The 18,290-nt window shown below is 44.3% G+C and overlaps 1 long non-coding RNA gene across 1 annotated transcript; it reads right to left on the reverse strand.

The window, feature by feature from the left end:
• Positions 1-210: 210 nt before the first annotated feature.
• Positions 211-16,604, reverse strand: LOC144142283 (uncharacterized). The gene is made up of 6 exons (XR_013316936.1): positions 16,404-16,604; positions 15,581-15,632; positions 11,540-11,690; positions 4,511-4,602; positions 980-1,142; positions 211-410 (listed from the first exon to the last, which is right to left on the reverse strand). It is a non-coding gene; the product is annotated as an uncharacterized LOC144142283 (long non-coding RNA).
• Between the last annotated feature and the right edge of the window lie 1,686 nt (positions 16,605-18,290).

An 18,290-nucleotide genomic window follows, 5' to 3' on the forward strand; every position in this document is an offset into this window, starting at 1 on the left:
ATATACTAGCTGTTCAACCATAGTAGACATTCTGCCATTTACATCCCGGCTGTCCAACCCCAGCAGCTTTCAGTTCGAATTGTGCACATGGGTTCCTAAAAACGGGACATGCTGTAAATTCGTAATGCATGCATAAGCATTTGTGCCCTTTTAAAGAGCACTGTTTGCCCTTTCAGGGACAAATGTAGTGATTTACAAAGTCTGTGGTGATTAGGTTTTTTGACTTAATTTATTTTGCTCAGTTCATGCTGTCCAGTGTCTTCCGGTTCGTTATTTTGCTCAGTTCATACTGTCCAGTGTCTTCCGCTTCGTGCGGCCGCCATCCCAGTCACCGGCGGAGTATAGCCGTTTCTTAATAACAGCTGCCACAGCGACCTTGTTTGCGTCGGGGTACCTGGGCTGTATTGACACTGAAACAAAATTGAAAACAGACAAATAAGTAACATACTGCACTGTAAAAATGTCCACAGGCTTAGCAATGGCCTTCCTGAAAAAAAAATTCAATTGATTGATTGATTATGAGGTTTAACACGCCGAAACTACGCAGGTTATGAGGTGCGCCGTAGCAGAGGGCTCCGGATTAATTTCGACCACCTGGGGATCTTTCACATGTGCCGAAATCTCAACACACGGGCGTCTTTGTTTTTCGCCTCCGTTAGAAAAACGGCCGCCGCAGCTAGGATCGAACCTGTGACCTTCAGCACAGCAGCACAACGCCTTAGCCACTACGCCACCGCGACGGGTGAAAAAAAAAAGTATTACAAGCTTGCTTAATGCAATGCCTCTAGTTTTCACAACGTACAACTATTCCGGAGAGCCAATATTTATTACGCATTACCAAACAGTATCCGTATTCATTCCTGTAAACAAGAACATTAAAAATAAGCTCTAATGGTCGAACAAATACCCTGAAATAAAGTAGCCCCTGAAAATATTATAATGAATTCCTTGTGCATAAAATAAAATCAGGGCAGCTTACCAAGAACAAGAGACAATGTTGTCTAGCTCGTAGAAGGCCTCTTTCACCCCCTTGGACCCTGCCCAGCTGCAGGACAATGCCACTGGCTGCCCAATCACCATGCCCAACACCGTGCGGGCCCCGCCTTGAAGTCGTAGCCACCCATGTGGCAGAAGTACTGGGCCTAACAGGAGAAAGGAAATTTGAAATACACTTGTAAGTTGAATGCATCGAGGCTGAACATATGACGCAAAAGCATACCTTTAACGTGAGCACATGAGAAAGCAAACAATTTATTGTCGTAGATAACACAATCAGTTCTGCTGCCTTTTGGTTATGGCATGGCACAGAGCTCTGGCCTTTTCTTTTTAACAGCAGAGCTGTCAAGCTTGTGCTTCTCGGAGGGATGTTACCAGGGCGCTACAGCACACAGTCCGGCAGCCGAGTTTGCGAGGGGGAGGAGGGAGGAGTGGAGACGAGGACCGGTGCACGTACAAGGGTCCTCGTGCAAAAGGTTTAGCCTTGCCGAGCTCACATGGTATGACGTTAGCAATGACATCAGCATTCCGCGCATAACTTTCGCGAGGCTGTTTGCGACAGCAAGGCCACGCCTTTTCTCGCCTCCAGATCGTTTTCGCGGGTCTGCACCTTGTTTCCCGCAGCGGACTACTTCGATGGCGAGTCCGCCGGGATGATAAACCCCGGGACATTAGTTTCCCTCTCGGAACGCGCTTTGTCGGGCCGCGCTCATGTTTAAGTTGCTCGTCGCAGTTCCGGGTAAATACTACGGCGTTGTCGAGGTAGACTAGGAAGGTGTACCATTTTCTGAGGCTTCCCCTCAGCTCCACTGGTCACTGCTGTTTGCAATAGCAAAGCCACGCCTCAATTTTGTTCATAATGTTTTTGAAGTCCACATTCTATGAAAAAAATTCTACATGCGCAAAAAGAATGATCAAAGCGGCGCAGATATGAGAAAGTTATTCTATTTTTTAGTCTAAAAATACAAGCACATGCAGTACTGGCAACGTCACACTTGAGGCCTCCGGATATGACGACAAAGAGCGGTGGCCCTACAGTTGGCTCAGCTTGAAAGTGTGTATATACCATTATTTTGACCAAACGAGCCTAAATGTTGCTTTACTGCTTGTTTTCTTTAAAGTAAGCATAAAAGCTTAACCGTGGGCTCAAAGAATACAAAAATCTATAGAGACAGTAACAGAGCCGCACTATGGCTCCGCTTCGAGCACGTGTGCCTTTCCATGGCGTGTTACGATGCACCACTGTTGATATCGCCTGGCGTCAGCGCGCGTCGCCGAAATACACGCGAACTCGTTCATTCGCACGCCGTATGCTGATGTCTATTCACGGCAGATATTGGCATCGATGGTAGAGGAGGCGTGGTCAGGGAGCATAGCAAAAGTGGACGGCAGCTTCCAGGTTATCAGTCCGTCTCTATGTCTGGGGACATGTTTTAGCACTGGGAAATGCTGTTTCGTTCACTGAAAAACAGCAACATTTTTTTCTCTAGCGGTGATTGGCTGCCTTGAGACAAATTGAACCAAACTGTTTTTGTTGGCAAGCTATTATCCCTTGGAGACGGATATAATTCTGTGTGGCACATTCTGTACTTCGCTACCTTTGCTTGCGTCGGAGAGATTGCGATCGGGTGATGCTTGTTATGAGGTAAATATAGAAGCTCTAGCTACATTGCTTCTAGTATTAGCAAGATGGGGGTTGTCTGCAAGATTGGTGCGTGAGACACAAGCATTCTCACTGCCAGAATTTCACAAACATGACAAGAAACAGACACTGCTCAATTTTTGCAAGCCTCACAGCTTGTGTATATGGTCAAGAGGTAAGAAGCTGGAGTACTGGTTTGCAAGTCAGTGGTTCTAATCCCGCGTTTTGTTTTTTTGCTGCGAGCGTTCTATAAGGTTTTTTTTACCAGAATATGCAGCTGTTTCTTTAACCTTTCTTTGAACCCACAAGTGACGTTCACATGAAACCTCAATAGCAAGGCAGCGCTGAACATGGCTTCACACTAAATTAAAGAGAGGTAAAGATGGTACAGGGTTCAGACAAAGAGACATAGCAACACCCATCGACGCAGCAGCAGGCACGTCACTTAGCTAGTCTCGTGTGGCTGCTTGTCCTCTCCTACTTTCCGGCACAGTACCACCGAACGACAGCGTCACGAAGCGCGGAAAGGAGCTTTCCAGGTCAGGCCACCCTGGGCTTAAAACTTCCAGGACGTATTTTTTGCCGCCCTCATTTGTCCCGCCATATGACATCGGGGTCAGTGAGAAAGTGAGCAGCAGATTTCCGGTTTTCGAGAAGAGGGCAGTGCTCTATTTGCTTGTATTTTTAAATTTAAAATTAAACAACTTTTTTATTTCTACAAGGATCTTGGCAATTTTTTTGCATCTATCTCTGCACGACACCAAGAACAGATGTAGTGGCCAAAAAGTACCTGAAAGAAATGTGCTCGAGAAATTCACGAGGGACAAACCCACACACAAAAAAAGGAAGCAGACAAAATGAGATTTGACGGACTAGCGATTGAATTTTAATCATGAGTGATAGAAAGATTCCACTTTCCTGCAAAATGTCTTATATAGGCAATTGGGGCGTTGCTTTAATTAAAGGTTTAAAGAGCACCCTGCACAATGAGTTGAGGGAATGATTATGTGCATCTTGCATCGCACGTACCTTCAATCATAGCGAACATATTTTCATGATTCTTGTGGGAGGTGATTGCTGGGACAATAGACTACCCCAAAATACATTCCGAGTAGACGAGGGAAAGTGCTACGGGTCCCTTTGATAGGCAAGGGTGCGAGAAAAAGCCCACTAATGCCTACGCAAGTTGCTGTGTAGGGACATTGCTTATGAGATACCTCTTTCATGTGGAAAGGTCTGCATTGGGCACACTGGAAGGTGTGTGAACGTGCGATTGCGTGAACATGAACATAACCTCTCAGTTGAGAACTGCACAAGTGGGCATAACCCCATCCATAGCTCTGCAAGCGCATGCATGACGCTCTTAAAAAGCAAGTGAAAATTGTCCAGGTGCAGTGATACATGAGAAAGGGAGATACAGGAAGCTTACCACATAGGAAAGAACGGATGCGATTGTGTCAGTGACATTTCAACGGGTCTCCATATGAAAGAGCGTATTTATTAGGCTGTGAATTTTCCTTATCACAATTTTTTTTTGCATGCAAGTGGAGCCACGTAACTTTGGCCTGCAATTATGTGTTCTTACGCTGCCTAAAAGTTAGTTGCTAGTCATTGCCTGTTATCACCAGCTACTTTCTGTGATTGTCAATATTTCGCGCCAAGCTCAAGTATCGTTAAGATGCACCAACTCGCCAAACACATCTTTCTAAGCTTGGAAGAAAGGATGAAATAACCTAAAACACAAAGCAATCACACTGTGCTTCATGACTATGCTAAAGAACCCACCAGTAACTATTAACAGCAGGTATTGTCTAAAGCCTAATAAACTGCATGTCAATTTCCTTGATTTTAAGATGCAGAAATCCCACAAACCTTGTGAGATTAGCAGCAGTGATGCACAGATTTCACCCACTCTCATCCACAGCGTTTGTGGCAGGATCAGTAGTAAGAGCTCATGCCAGGCACTGCAAGAAAAAACAAGACCACACATAATATACGGTACTTTGAAAATGAAAAACGGACAAGCAACCAAAACGAATAGAAAACCGGGCAAGCATTTTGATTGCTTGAGCAGGGTCACAAACTGTTAAATTGTAAAAACAATTCTTTCTTAACATCTTTGCAGCAGCCAAAAAATTTTGGAATTTGTTAGCACCAGGAAACTAGACTGTAAACAGGTCCTCTGACACAGGGGTTCCCTCTCACAAGTGTTGCAACGTAATGAGAGCATGCTTGCCAATCTTCCCACGAAAACCTGCCTTGAGTTGTTCGCAACACCCAGAAAGTTTCCATAGATGCCACCCATCCCTGTCACAAATGAAGGCATCTAGAACTGACAACCTTAGGTTGTCCTGTGCTTCATGTTCAGACGATATACGAAAATGCTATAAATCAGGGGTTGGCAACCCGCAGCCCATGGGGCAGTATTATGTGGCCCCCGGCACAATGGTAGACCCCTTCTCCTCTGTCACTTTCTACCTGAAGGCCGACATGGCAGTTTTGACCTCAACTGGCATGAAAGCTCGTGACATTCGTGTTGGAAATAAACATGATAAGGATTGCTATTCTAGTTTTGTACACTGCTTTCAATTTCCTCCCCAAAATTTATTTGCCTGCAAAGCCCCCCTTCCCCTTCCAACCAATGTGCCCTCCGGCCCCCTCCGTGTCCATTGCATTAAACCCGGCTCTCCGCCTGAAAAGCTTGCTGACCCCTGCTATTCAGCAAAAGTTGCAAATTTTTAACCTGTCACTGCTTGTTCAATTCGAAGTGAATGAAAATAAGTAAGATCTCTCCTTTGTATGCATCACGCAAGCATACAAACCCATTAAACCCTTCGTAATTTCAATGAAGGGCCCATGAAGACTTGCTAGGGTTGAGGCTAGGCCAAGTTGATTCTAAGTTGAAAAAGACGAGACTGCAAAATGGGCGAGATACATCAGACAAAGAAATGAGGAAAAACACAAGTGCTGTTGTTTCTACTTATTTCTTTGTCGTTTGTGCTGCCTGTTTTGGACATTTTTTTAAAGACTGGGCTGTAGCTCATGTCTCTCGGCAATTGTGTTCAATAGAAAACACTGGCGCCATCACTGAAGGATCCGCGTTTTCTCAGAAGGATCAGGCAGAGTAGGCCACCTTGGATTTGCATGGGAGCCCTGACATAGGCAGTTTGGGGAGAGGCACACATGGCATCACACTGATGTCGATGTCGAAAGGAAATCCATCCTTAACTTTTTCGAGCATGCACATATTAAAATTGACTTAAAATATGTTCTTCCGAACACTTAAAGGTTAACCTTCCTGAGGGGTATCTCTATTTAAAAAGAAAGCTTTTTATGTAGTCATCTGTGCTTTGAAATTTTGTGCCAGCACTCCTTTAAGGGTCAGATTGAAGTTTTCACTATTCTCCACACTATAATGTGGCAAGGGCCCTGTGACACACTGGAAGGCAGCAGCAAAAAAATGGGCAGTCAGCAAACTAGATTCCACACCATTGTGATGAAACCAAATCTTTGGAATCGCTGATCAAACAACCTTGCGGAGCTTATCAGTGTTTTAAGTGCTAAATGATATAGCCATGGTGTTCGTTCTTGCTTTAGGTGCTGACTCTGAGTAGAAGCAGGCAACTGAAGCTCACCTGAACCCTCAGGGAGTTCCAAGGGAATGCCAGGCATGATTTACATGATTTTTCTTTCAACTTTAAAAGCTGCCATGCAGTTGAAGAGCCATCCAAAGAATGGTGCAACATCCTACCATTTGCAAAACAGCTTTCTTTCATTTTATGCTGCTCTCCTTATGCAACTGCATTGCAGCTGTTTGTCCTTCATGTTATCATTAGAAAATATTGTTAATTTTGACATGGAGCCCTAGAAGTTCTGGCAAAAAGTCAACACAACTGTTTTAACTCTTTCGGGACCGCTCCATAGGCCTTCGATCACATATGATCGATGGTTTCGCGAGCCTGCAGAATACACATTTTCGCTCGATGGAACACCTAGCGACATCTAGGAGATAGTTTGAAAACTGGAGTTTTCTCTTTTGTGAAGTTTCGTTTTTTATCGCCAGGCGGCAACGCGTCAGATATTTTATTCTGACGGGCAGTAGTTTCAAATGTAAACAAACATGGCGTCATACTCGCGCGAGCGCGATAAGAAATCCGCCTCGTCTCGTCTCGCACATCTTCGCCTTCTACTGTGGATTTTAACGATGAGAGAGGCAGTGAAGAGTCGGAATGTGGCTTTAGAGATTGGATTTCAGCTCGAGTGAGGATTCGGGTGTCGATCAGCCTGAACATCAAATCGCGCTCAAAGGTGGGTGTTGGTTTCGGTTTCAATTGGCTCTGGAGTAAATATGTGCGCTCGAAATATGTTCTGGCTGGTTTATATTTGTTCGCTAGAGTGTTAACTACCTATGGTGGTGATCTCCTGCCACCAGTGCAGAAACGGATGAAGTTTTCGCCGGGACGAGAGCCCGGCGTGTACCTGGGCGACGACGAGCCATGGCCTTAGTGCCAAAAAGATCACACACAAAACAAAAAACCAGTTACACCTAGCCGCATCAAACTTTTGCGATGAAGAAACAAAGCATTGTGTTAGATTTTGTATATCCTGAAATAATTTTATTATGTTTTAATATTTTATATTTACGCTTTTTTCTATCTTTTTCTGTAGTTTTTTTACAAAGTTCTTACTTTCAGATTTTTTCATGGTTCTATCGCCAGTGTTGAAGTAAAACTTGGTATTGTATGTCAAAGAGCATATAATTAGCTGCATTTTGGTATATGCTAAGGCAGGATGGTGCCTTTGCTTTATGTAATAAAAAATTTGTACCGCGACCTCCCTTTTTCATCACTTTTTCCGGCGGTCCCGAAACAGTTAATATTCAAATATTTTGGTTGTCCCCACACCATACCTTAATTAAGATTAATACCCTAGTTACATGGCGGAAGTAACTGTAGTTACGTTTAACGGTGGTTACTAAATTTTAACTGCGGTTATCGCAAACTGCGGTTTTGGCTGTTACATGCGAAATTCCAAGTGTGTCGACAGCGGTCACTTGGTTGTGAGCGCAACAAAAATAAAGTAACAAACTTTTAACCTCACGATAAAAACCAAAGGCGAAGCAGTGTAGACAAAAAATATCGTTAGACAGTTGCTTCAGACCCAAACGCGACGCACTCGCGCACGCCGAAAAAGGGGCTTCCCCAGCAGCTCGCGAGCGGCTTGTTCTCGGGTCAGTTTGGTGTTGGGAACTTAGGATCGTGGTAGATATTTGACCGGCGCTATCTCTACAACTGCAAATTACAATACATAGCACAATTTTTAACCTTTATAATATCCACTTTGTCGCATGTGGAACTTCTTTTCCGCGATTGATTTCGAAGAGGGGCGACAAGCTGTTGCTACCGTGGTCTGGGCTGGTTCGAGCCGCTTTCAGTGCCGTGTGGACAGACGCGCCGGCATGTTTGCAGGAACGGCCGACGTGCGCACGGATCGTTTCCGGGTGCTCAAAACGCTTCATGATTGCCTGCTTTGTCTATTTTTTTTGGCAAACGATCAGCAGAATTTACAAATTTAGGCTTTTCTCATAGTTGATCGGGTGAACCGGGAAACGAGCTGCTGCTCACGCGCGGTCGTGCCGACTGCGAGAGCGACGCAAAGAGCACAAGCTCCTCTTGGGGGCAGCTTCAAGGGCTCCCGCTATTTCAGGCCTTCGTCTTCTGCGAACGCCAGGTGATTTTTTTCGCCTACGCAAACTGAACACTGCGGCAGCAGCAACTGCGGTTAGCGTAACCGAACTGAGGTGGCCAAGCTCAGTTTGCATTAACCATGGTTAGCGGGGTAACTGTGCCCGTGTAACTAGGGTATAAGGGTCCCAGTCGACTGTGGGAAACTAGCAGGCGAGTTTTACTCATTACATAACAAACTGAAGTGTGTGTTAAAATAGGCCATTTCAATCTCTCATTTGGAAAAACAAAGCCCATGAAATGTGTATTTTGAGAACACTTATTGATACAGTTCTGTCATTATTAAGCATCATACTACATTTCCCCACCTGTAACTTTATCAAATTAAAGCAGTGCATCTCAGCCGCGCTGCAGTACATTAGCATTTATTCGAATAATCACTAAGATCAAAAAGCCTCATAGCAGCCACTGAGTAAAAATGTTTGTGCGAATGACGGGAAAGGAATGCTTCTATCATGAAAATACAAAACCTGGACCTCGTACTTATATTATTGCACTTTTTACAGCCTACAAACCGTTGGCTTTATTTCAGTTGTCTCAATTACAACATAGTACCGCATTTCCTCTTTAGTCTTGTGTAATAAAGCAAGGATATTGGAAGAAGCACACGCCGCAAAATTCTGCGCATAGGTGTCCTCGCAGTGTTGAACCTCAAAAAAAAAAAAAAAAAAAAAAAAAAGCCCACGCAATAAGAAACAAACAGGCCCAATTTTTTGCACTACGGCTATGAATGGTCAGTTGCCTAGATTGTAAAACTCTGCTGCCCCAATATTGTTGAAGCCACGGAAATGGCAGGGGACAAACTCAGTACGCTCGCACAAGCTTGGCAGCCACAGAAATTGCAGCGTGCAGTCGTAGTTGACAAAGAAAGATGCCAAAAAAAGGTGCGTATGTGTGTGTAGGGGGGGGTGAGGAGGGGGCATCAGTAGTTGCTCACTAAAGCCACCAGCGGTTGTCTTACAACTAAAGGTAGAAAAACTATTTTCTGCCAAAAAAAAAAAAAAAACGTGTGAATGCATTTGACTTCTCACTGTTTAGCCATACAGCACTTTCCAAGCTCACTGACGACTTATTTATAAGAGGTTCACAGCACTGTAGAAAGCCACGGCTTCTTTCTTAATAACTACGACTTATCTAAAATTACAGCCAGGCTGCATTCTGAACTTCTCTACCAGAAATACTGTTTTGCGAAGAACAAACTATTTGCCGCAGTGTTTCACTCAGCCTCATCTTTACTGCTTTCAAAACAGCGGTTTATTTGTACTGCAGAAACGGCTTCCTTGAATGTTTCTTTTTTTATATTACCTTTCTAAGGAAGCTTTGCAACCTTCATTTAAAGGTTAGCAGTGTACTGTGTTCGCAATAGGAAAAAAAAAAAAAAAACGGCAATATTTATGTCTTTGCTGCGGTGCTCACAGGATAGCGGCGGCCCATGCACTAGCCCAAAGCTGGGAAACATGCACGCACCACCGTGTGCAAGCAAAATGCCTACAAGCTCCTAGAGCAAAATCTTCTGAGAAATGTCATCACATCTAAAAATACTTTTTTCGTTTCGTGCAAGAAAATGCACTACAATTTCCTACTATCTTAACTGGACCTTTACAAACCGATACCTACCTCGACATCTTAGAAGCTCTTGATTGAGGAATGCATTGTGATAATTGCTTAACGTTGTCAAACTCAGCACTGATTCATTACTTCAGGCACCCCTGTCTCCAGGGACCTGCCAGGAGAAATGCACACATGGCTTTTTCCACATTGGCATAGTGAATGGCAAAAAAGCCGCTGCCTCTTGAGCTACTGCCGCAGCACTGACAGGAACATTGTCAGCTTGTTCTTTTCCACGGTTATTAACACAGTAAGCTTCTAGCCAACAACAGAGGTTAGAAACTTGCACAGGATACTAAAAAAACTGAGCAAGCCTTGTCTATACAGTACAAGAACTTCTGAACTTGTGCTTGGTTGCTGCAGTGAAGTTTCTGAGGAAGCATAAATAAATGCTGCTTAGGAGACAATACAGACGAATTTCTGTTGAATTTACATTGGCAATATTTAGTTCTTTGTATGATTATAATTTATGTTTCATCCAGCTGCCCCCAAGTAAGGAAGTTTTTAAGCGCAGACTCGATTTAAGAGCACACATCGTGAACTTGTGCGAGAAGCTGCATCTTTCACGGTTTTCGATAATGCTATGAACTTTCTAAAAATAAAGCACCGATGAGCTTAGATAGTGCCATTACCATCAAACAGTGCTTACTCAATTGCATTCCAGACGATTTGTCTCAGCACCAAGGTTTTGGCAAGTACAATTTTATTCAACGAGTCAGCACCCTACAGTTTAACAGTGCACTAGAGAGCGCACTCATGGTGAGCGAGAACTAACTGCACGGCGGGTTTGCCCATGCTGTGCACAGGCTGCAAATGCCCCGTGTTGCATGTTGTCTTATCAGATTCATGGCCTCTGAGTGGTATATTTTGTCATGGCAGTCCTCTTGAATATAACAGCTGTACCCACATTTTTCAGACTTTTTTTTTCCTCCAGCATGCAGGTCGGCATGCCTTGGGTGAAAATGTGCAAAGGCTGCTTGTTTGAGCGTCACTGCACAGTTGTTGAGTACAAAAAAAAAATAACAAACACAAGATCGTTATGCATTAAAAACCATAACTAAGATTTTGGGGGTCCCTGAGTGCTTCCGCAAATAGATTATCACGCCAAATTGAACATATTTGAATGTAGCACCTTTGCAACAATACGCGCTGTCGTATGCTGTTTTTAGAGCCCAGTTATTGATTCCAATCCCATTATCTATCGCTAATTTCTGTTCGCTACAGGTTAGCAGTGTTCATTTTATAGACGAGAAACAAACAAAAATCAACCCTTTTCTAATGCTACAGCTCAGCTCTGCGGGGACGGTGAGACACACAGCTAATTCGTAGGGTATAGGAGTCGGGTGCAGCAATTGACTGGAAAAAGTGTGGCACAGAGAAATATAGCTCCACAAACCGCGATTTCGGTGAGAACCACGCAAAGCATGGTCCATTTGCAGCCTGTGTACAGCATACGCAATCCTCGCATGCAACTAGCTTTCACTCGCCTTTAACCCACTTTCTACTGCACTGTAAACTGTGGGTTGCAAACTGTTGAATATGAACTTACCAATTTTCAAATCAGATTAGGTGTCCGAATCGGCCACACGATACGCAGTCCAATGCGGCTGGTGGCATGTGGCTGGGGCCGTGGCTGCTCCCGCTGTCCCCCGAGAAATGCCTGCACAGCTCCACACCAATCCCGGGCAAATGGCGCCACCCTGAGAAGGTTGTAAAATTGTGGTCTATAGTCAGGGCACCTACCAAACTGATGCGTCAAAATTTCCCTAGTTTTTGCTTCAGCAAATTGCCATGAGCAACATGAGTTCATTCATCTCTAGGCAGTCTCAAAACGTCACATGATGCTGTCATGATCAAGTATGCTGAACAATCAAAACAATAGAGGAGGTGAACAAATATCATACATTTCTTAAATTGAATTTAAATAGTTAAATACAAATACGAATGTTACTGTATTTAGTCGATTATAACACGTTTTATTTTTGCAACCTGAAGTCAACCCTCGCGTTACAATCTGCCTAAAATTGCAATGATGCACCCATTTGTCATCAATGGCTACATTTCTGACCATTTCGCAATCTATGTCAGCAAGATGTGTCAGAGTTGTTCGGGTCCTTTTTTCTGCTTTTTTTCTGTGGTGGTTGACAGCGTGCGCAACTTTTTTCCTTTGTTTTCGCGCCGTACTTTAGTATTGAGGCATAGGTAACTTTCATTGCCCTGAAGTGTTTCAACACCGCTTCAGCTCCCCTTGTTACGGCAACGTGTTGCACTCAGTATGACCCATGCTATTTTAATGGCTCAAGAAATCGGGAATTCGGCAGCTCCCCGAAGAGTCAACATCGACCGTCTGTGGATGGCAGCTACTGCGGGAGCGCCTTTTTACATGCGAACCCTGCCCAAAAAGTTTCCGAGGGCCTTGCTACAGCTGCCACGTCGAATTACAAAAGGGTGTTGCTGATTTCGTCACCAAACAGTGTAACCGCCTTTTGGCGGTCAGTGTTGAGCTGATACAGCTCAAAACAAGTGATATCGCTCGACAGATGGGCTTCCTGCGAAGTTATAAGTGTCAAAGGTGGGCGCCTAGCCCAAGTGTTTGAAAAATAAATGTGCTTTTCCATAATTCCACTGGCCTCACGTGAGTACTTTGGCGGCTCTTCTTTTTTTTTTTTTGGCACAACAGAAAGTTACCCTTTGAGTTACTTTAGTGGTTTTAATTTTTCTTTTTTATGCGAGGAAGTCACCCCTCACGCTACAATCGTGGTCACATTACAATTCAGTAAACATGGTACGGGGTTGTCTTTGGCATTATTATTGGAAGGGCAAAATTCAAAATTAGCATACACTATGTTCTCTGTGCTTTTTTTAGACCGATCTTGATCAGAAGAGCAAGACTATAAGCAACAACAAAATGAAATCTTATTTGTGCCCGATCACCAATGAGAGAAGCTTTTGAGGTATTAAAAAATGATGGACAGTTTCAGGTACCCCTGCTTGGTACACAGGGGGTTGCGGCCAAATCATTAGGGAGCACTGCCTTGCTGCCCCAACATCTACCTATAGTAGACCATGCAGGAGCACAAGCCAGCATGGGCTACTTTAGGTAAACCTACCCATCCGTACCTGCCGCAGTGGCTAAGTGGCTAAGGCATTGCGCTGCTGAGCACGAGGTTGCGGGTTCGATTCCCGGCTGCTGCGGCCGCTTTTCTGATGGAGGCGAAAAGCAAAAATGCACGCGTGCATGAGATTTCGGCGCACGTTAAAGATCCCCAGGTGGCCAAAATTAATCCGGAGCCCTCCACTGCGGCGCGCCTTATTGCCGGCGTTGCGTCAACGCGTTAAACCCCCCAATCAATCAATCATCATCATCATCTACCTATCCGTACCATTGATGCATTTTATTTGCCAGGGCTATCGACGTTTGCCCCCTCATCCCACCAAAAGGCTCTGATAAAAATCACGTGATTACGTTACGCCGTCGGATTGACTGATTGCAGGGTTTAACACGCTGAAGCTGCACATGGGCTATGAGGCGTGCAGTAGTGGAGGGCTCCGGATTAATTTTGAGCACCTGGCAAACTAACTTATGCTGAATCTCGAGACAAGGGTGTTTTCGCTTTTCACCTCCATCAGAAAAGCAGCCACCGTGGCCAAGATCAAACCAGCAGATATGGGCTCAGCACCACACCTTAGCCACTGAGCCTAGCTGCGGGTGCATTATGCTGTCAGTGTCTCAAGCTTGTGAATACAGTAAATGCTGCTTAGGTACTAACATTACCCTATAGTGCAAAGAACAAAACTTTTGACTGCACCTAATTTACATTGTTTTGGTACAATTTGTTTTTTTCACATCCTTCGCACACTATCTAGCCAAATATATGTTCAATATGATGACCAGGCGGTTGATGCCTCGCCAGAATTACCACCCCATCAACATGTGCAGTCACTTTACTGGCCCGAAAGAATCTAAATTGTCAATTCTTACGATTCGAGAAAGCGAACTCATGATCTTGAGTAGCATGTGGCTATGCCTCATTTAAAAACAGAACCCAGCATGTAAACGTTTGTCTGCACACATTTAGAGGCACTAAAGCCATTTTATATAGATGAAAAAAAAAAAACATATTTTTAATTAATGAGCAAGAATAAACAAAATATGGCAAAGAAAGCCCAACGGTTCGTTTTGCTCCGACAAAAATCTATTTGGTTGAAATGATTGATTGATTGTAGGGTTTAACACGCCGACGCAATGCAGGCAATGAGGCGCGCCGTAGTGGAGGGCTCCGGATTAATTTTGACCACCTGGGGATCTTTAACGTGCGCCGAAATCTTGCACACACAGGCATTTTTGCTTTTCGCCTCCATCAGAAAAGCGGCCGCCGCAGCCGAAAATTGAACCCGCGACCTCGTGCTCAGCAGCGCAACGCCTTGCCACTGAGCCACCTCGGCAGGTTATTTGGTTGAAATGAATTTGAACTCACACAACTGAGCCTGTGCGCATAATGTAAGCACTGTGCTTACAGCATTTTGAGCAGTCACAGTATGCCGTCGACATAAAGAAATGAAGCATAAAGATGCCTCACTCCAGGTGCCACCAACAGTGCAGCTCAGTAGCATAGACATGATCTTATTTCAGAGAAAGGGGTGGCTGAGCTTGAATGCAAAAAAAGGGAAAGAAATTCAATTGACAGATCAATTTACAACTCAAGTTCACAAATAACTTTGGGACCTTGCACGCACACCCAGCATAACCTCCCCACTGTTTTTTTATTTTATTTTGCTTAACCCATCGCAAAACAGCCGGCTGATTAACTGACCACTGACAAGGAAGCCATGTAAATTCAGTGCATAGGTAGCGCGAAAGGATGTCAGGAGTCTGTATTCAGAGAAAAGAACAGTGCCTTCCTGTATCTGCAAGAGATTCAGCTTGACTAGCTCACATTCACTGGAAGCATGCAGGCTATGCTGCCAGAAGTGTCTGCTGAGAGCACCATCACTCCACTGGCGCGGCATCCAACATCCAATGCATAATGCTCAGTGACACGGTAATACAGAAGGGTCCATAGGTATAGAGGGGATATTGTGGCCGATATGCATGTGTATATGATATGCTGCTGTCAGTTACCGCTGGTGCAGCTACACAGACCCGAGTTTGGCCCCAGCTCCAGCATTCCAATTACTTCTTGCGGCACTGGGACTGCACCTGCAAGATCTAGTGCTTACTCACATTACTAGCATTATGACATAACAGCTGCCCAGCCTCAAGCAGATGTTGAAGGACTCTTCACCCAGAAAACCTGGTTTGCACAGGCACTACATCGTGTGCAAAAGAAATATAAAACAGGAATTCACTTTCTGCACGTATAAAAAGCTACATTCAACATAATTCAACTGTCCTAAACATGCACAGCATCCTACCGCTGAAAGGGCTACCTACTACTATTATTCCTGTGGTAATGCAAGAATAAACAACTCCCACAAGTTAGGTGGGCATAATTCCTGCTGCAAAGGCCCCACATCACTCAAACGCATACTTATAGGTCCAGTTTCTATTTCTGGGTTCCTATATCGGCAACATAAATGCAGTACGTACCTGTTATTGCTTTTCATCTTGCCAGACAGCCCCCGTCCTGAAGCTCCAGCCACTTTTAAATGAAAAGGTTGCAAAGAAAAGTTACATTAGCACAAACGTCGTTACCTGCCAAAGTTAAAAGCTCACAGTACACTACACATTCCGAGAAGTAAGAACACTCACTCAATGATTGTTTTATTATCAAGACAGTTATGTCAAAAGACCTAACCACAGAATTGATGAAAGGTGCTTAAAACCAATGCTATGTAAGCGTAGATAGCGTTTACAGCAATGTGAAATATACTCCGCCTATGTGCTCCTGAACTACAAACCGTTTGAAGAAAACATAGTTTTCAGCCAGTAACAAGACGATAAAAAAATATCAAAACACTTTTATTGCCAAGTTAAGATTCTCAAACTATTTAAGGTTTTCATTTTTCTCAAGGGAAGTTTTACGTCCGATAAGTTAAGCAGTCGCACATTGTATTTTGCTTTGTTCAAAGTGGCACAGCTATCGAAATAAAACAAAAGCACGGTGAAACCGCACGGCCGCATATAGAAATAGACCTAATGCGATAAAAACCGCATACGAAACAAAACACGTCGATTCCTCACGATGTTATCAAGAGCACCGGCAATTATTTCAAGCTTCCTAAGGCCCTCCGCTGCGCCCACCACCTGTCCGTCAGCAACGCTAGACATATCGAGCAGCGCCAGCAAATTGCATTTAGCTTGCACGAACCACAGCGTGAGACTGACGCGGAAACGAGAAATCAAGCCAATAACACGTTTCTGGCACCGAACCTTAGTCGCGCTACAAAAGGTCCAGCAAAAAAGAACTTACCGAACTTCTTTGTCCGGGCACAGGAAAACGCCGCCGTTCTTCGATCGTTTGCCGCTGTATTTCAGCTTATCCTTAACCGCACGTGTTTCTAACGTGGCAAGCAGGCTTTATCCACAAAGGGCGAACACATTTTACGACGGTATATCGCACAAAAAACATGAATAACAACACGGACAACGCGCAACCACGGCCGACCTCGCCGCCACCACTTGATGGAAAAATTACAAATTACATCGGAAACGACCGCAGCGCCGAAACGGCCAAATACATGAGCAGAGTTACGACTTTAAATTTTAATTCAAAGTGATCATACAAAATTTCCAAATTTTTCAATCTTCAAAGAATCATTTATTAAAAATTGTCATTGCTTTTGGTGTTCACCAGTATTTCAGTTTAAATAGAATCCTGATCGGAAGCGACTGCAGCGCCGAACAAAAGAGCAGAGTTCTCTTTTTGTATTTTTATGCAAAGTGATCACACAACATTGCGAAATTAATCAATCTTTAAGGGATCATTCATTCAAAATTATTATTGCTTTTTGTGTTCACAAGTATTTCAGGTTTAATGGGCTCCTGATTGCAATTTTCCCGATCGCTGCCTTCTTGCTCCCGGTCTTTTCCGATTGGCTGCCAGTTTTGTCCAGAAGATCTAAGCCAATCAGGCTGTATTTTTGGCGCATGGCAGCGCCCTGAAAAAACCTTGAACGGGGATGATGATGGCGAGTAAAAGTCTTTGAATCGGAGTGACGGCATGTTCCATTTCACCTGTCTTAGCTATTTATTTTACCTCGGACTTGTCTTAGCTGCCGCTATCTCTGGCTCTGATTCCCTGCGCCGTACGCGGTCTCGTGGACTTGTCCCGGTCATAACCAGACAAATAAAAATTCACGTGTGCCTTACAATGCTTTTCAGCTCGGACAAAATTTGGCGTTCGGCCTGCTTCAGCGCAGGCTTGCACGGGAGTCCTGAATCATTCGGCTCGCGCGTTTGCAGATCGTGATGTTGCATTAATCATTTGAAGGTGTGATCTGAGACTTCAGGGTGCGTAATCATTACCGAGGGAAATCTTTGTCACAGGTGTCGCTAGCCTTACGCTTTTTCAACCACTTGGTTGGTAAATCTATAACTTCTCGTAAAAGGTACAGCGTTTATGTGAGTCTTTACTGTACTCGCACAGGACTATTCACTAGCATTTCTTTTTTTTTTTTTGTCGGGTGTTTTCTTCGTAACTTCTGCGAGGAAAACTGGGAGGGAGGAATACCTTTATGATACGGAATGAAAATGACGACAAGGAATGAATACACCAGCACAGAAAAACGCACGCAGACTCTATAAGTACTCTAGAAACGCAAATCTGAAAGACGCACAAACGCGCACACAGTGCAAACGTTCACAGAATTTCCTCAAAGCCGGTCACGGAGAAAGGCAAGGCCTTCGCAGCCCTTGTCGCAGACGCAGTCGAGGGCTGTGAGCCTATGCTAACGCTGAGTTTCAGCACACAGTGCAGGTTCAATGTCCTATCGAACACTACAAGAGTGACAGAGAGGTGATACTCGTCTCGTCTTATGCATGCAGGTAGTCGTTGGCGAAAGCGATGTTGAAGCTTCCTCACGTTTCCGTAGGTCATGCTGAAGTAACTGGAACTGGCCCATGCAGCATTCGGGGAGCCCAGGCGGGGTCATTTCTGTAGTGGTCGGTTGGCAGTTGTAGCTGCAGCGGCGGCTAGCTGTGGCTTTTTGTGTGCGCGTGACAGCTTACTCACCCCGTAATGGCGCATATTAGGTAATAGACCCCAAGCGAACGAGTTCCTCTAAACAATTACCTTTGGTTAAAGCTAGTTTTGTATAAACGAAGTTATATGCTGTCAATCAAAAGTATTAGAAATCAA

This window comes from Haemaphysalis longicornis, unplaced genomic scaffold (assembly GCF_048455015.1).
Source record: "Haemaphysalis longicornis isolate Haplotype H1 unplaced genomic scaffold, Haemaphysalis longicornis Haplotype H1 scaffold_6, whole genome shotgun sequence".
In the NCBI taxonomy this organism is placed as follows: Eukaryota; Metazoa; Arthropoda; class Arachnida; order Ixodida; family Ixodidae; genus Haemaphysalis; species Haemaphysalis longicornis.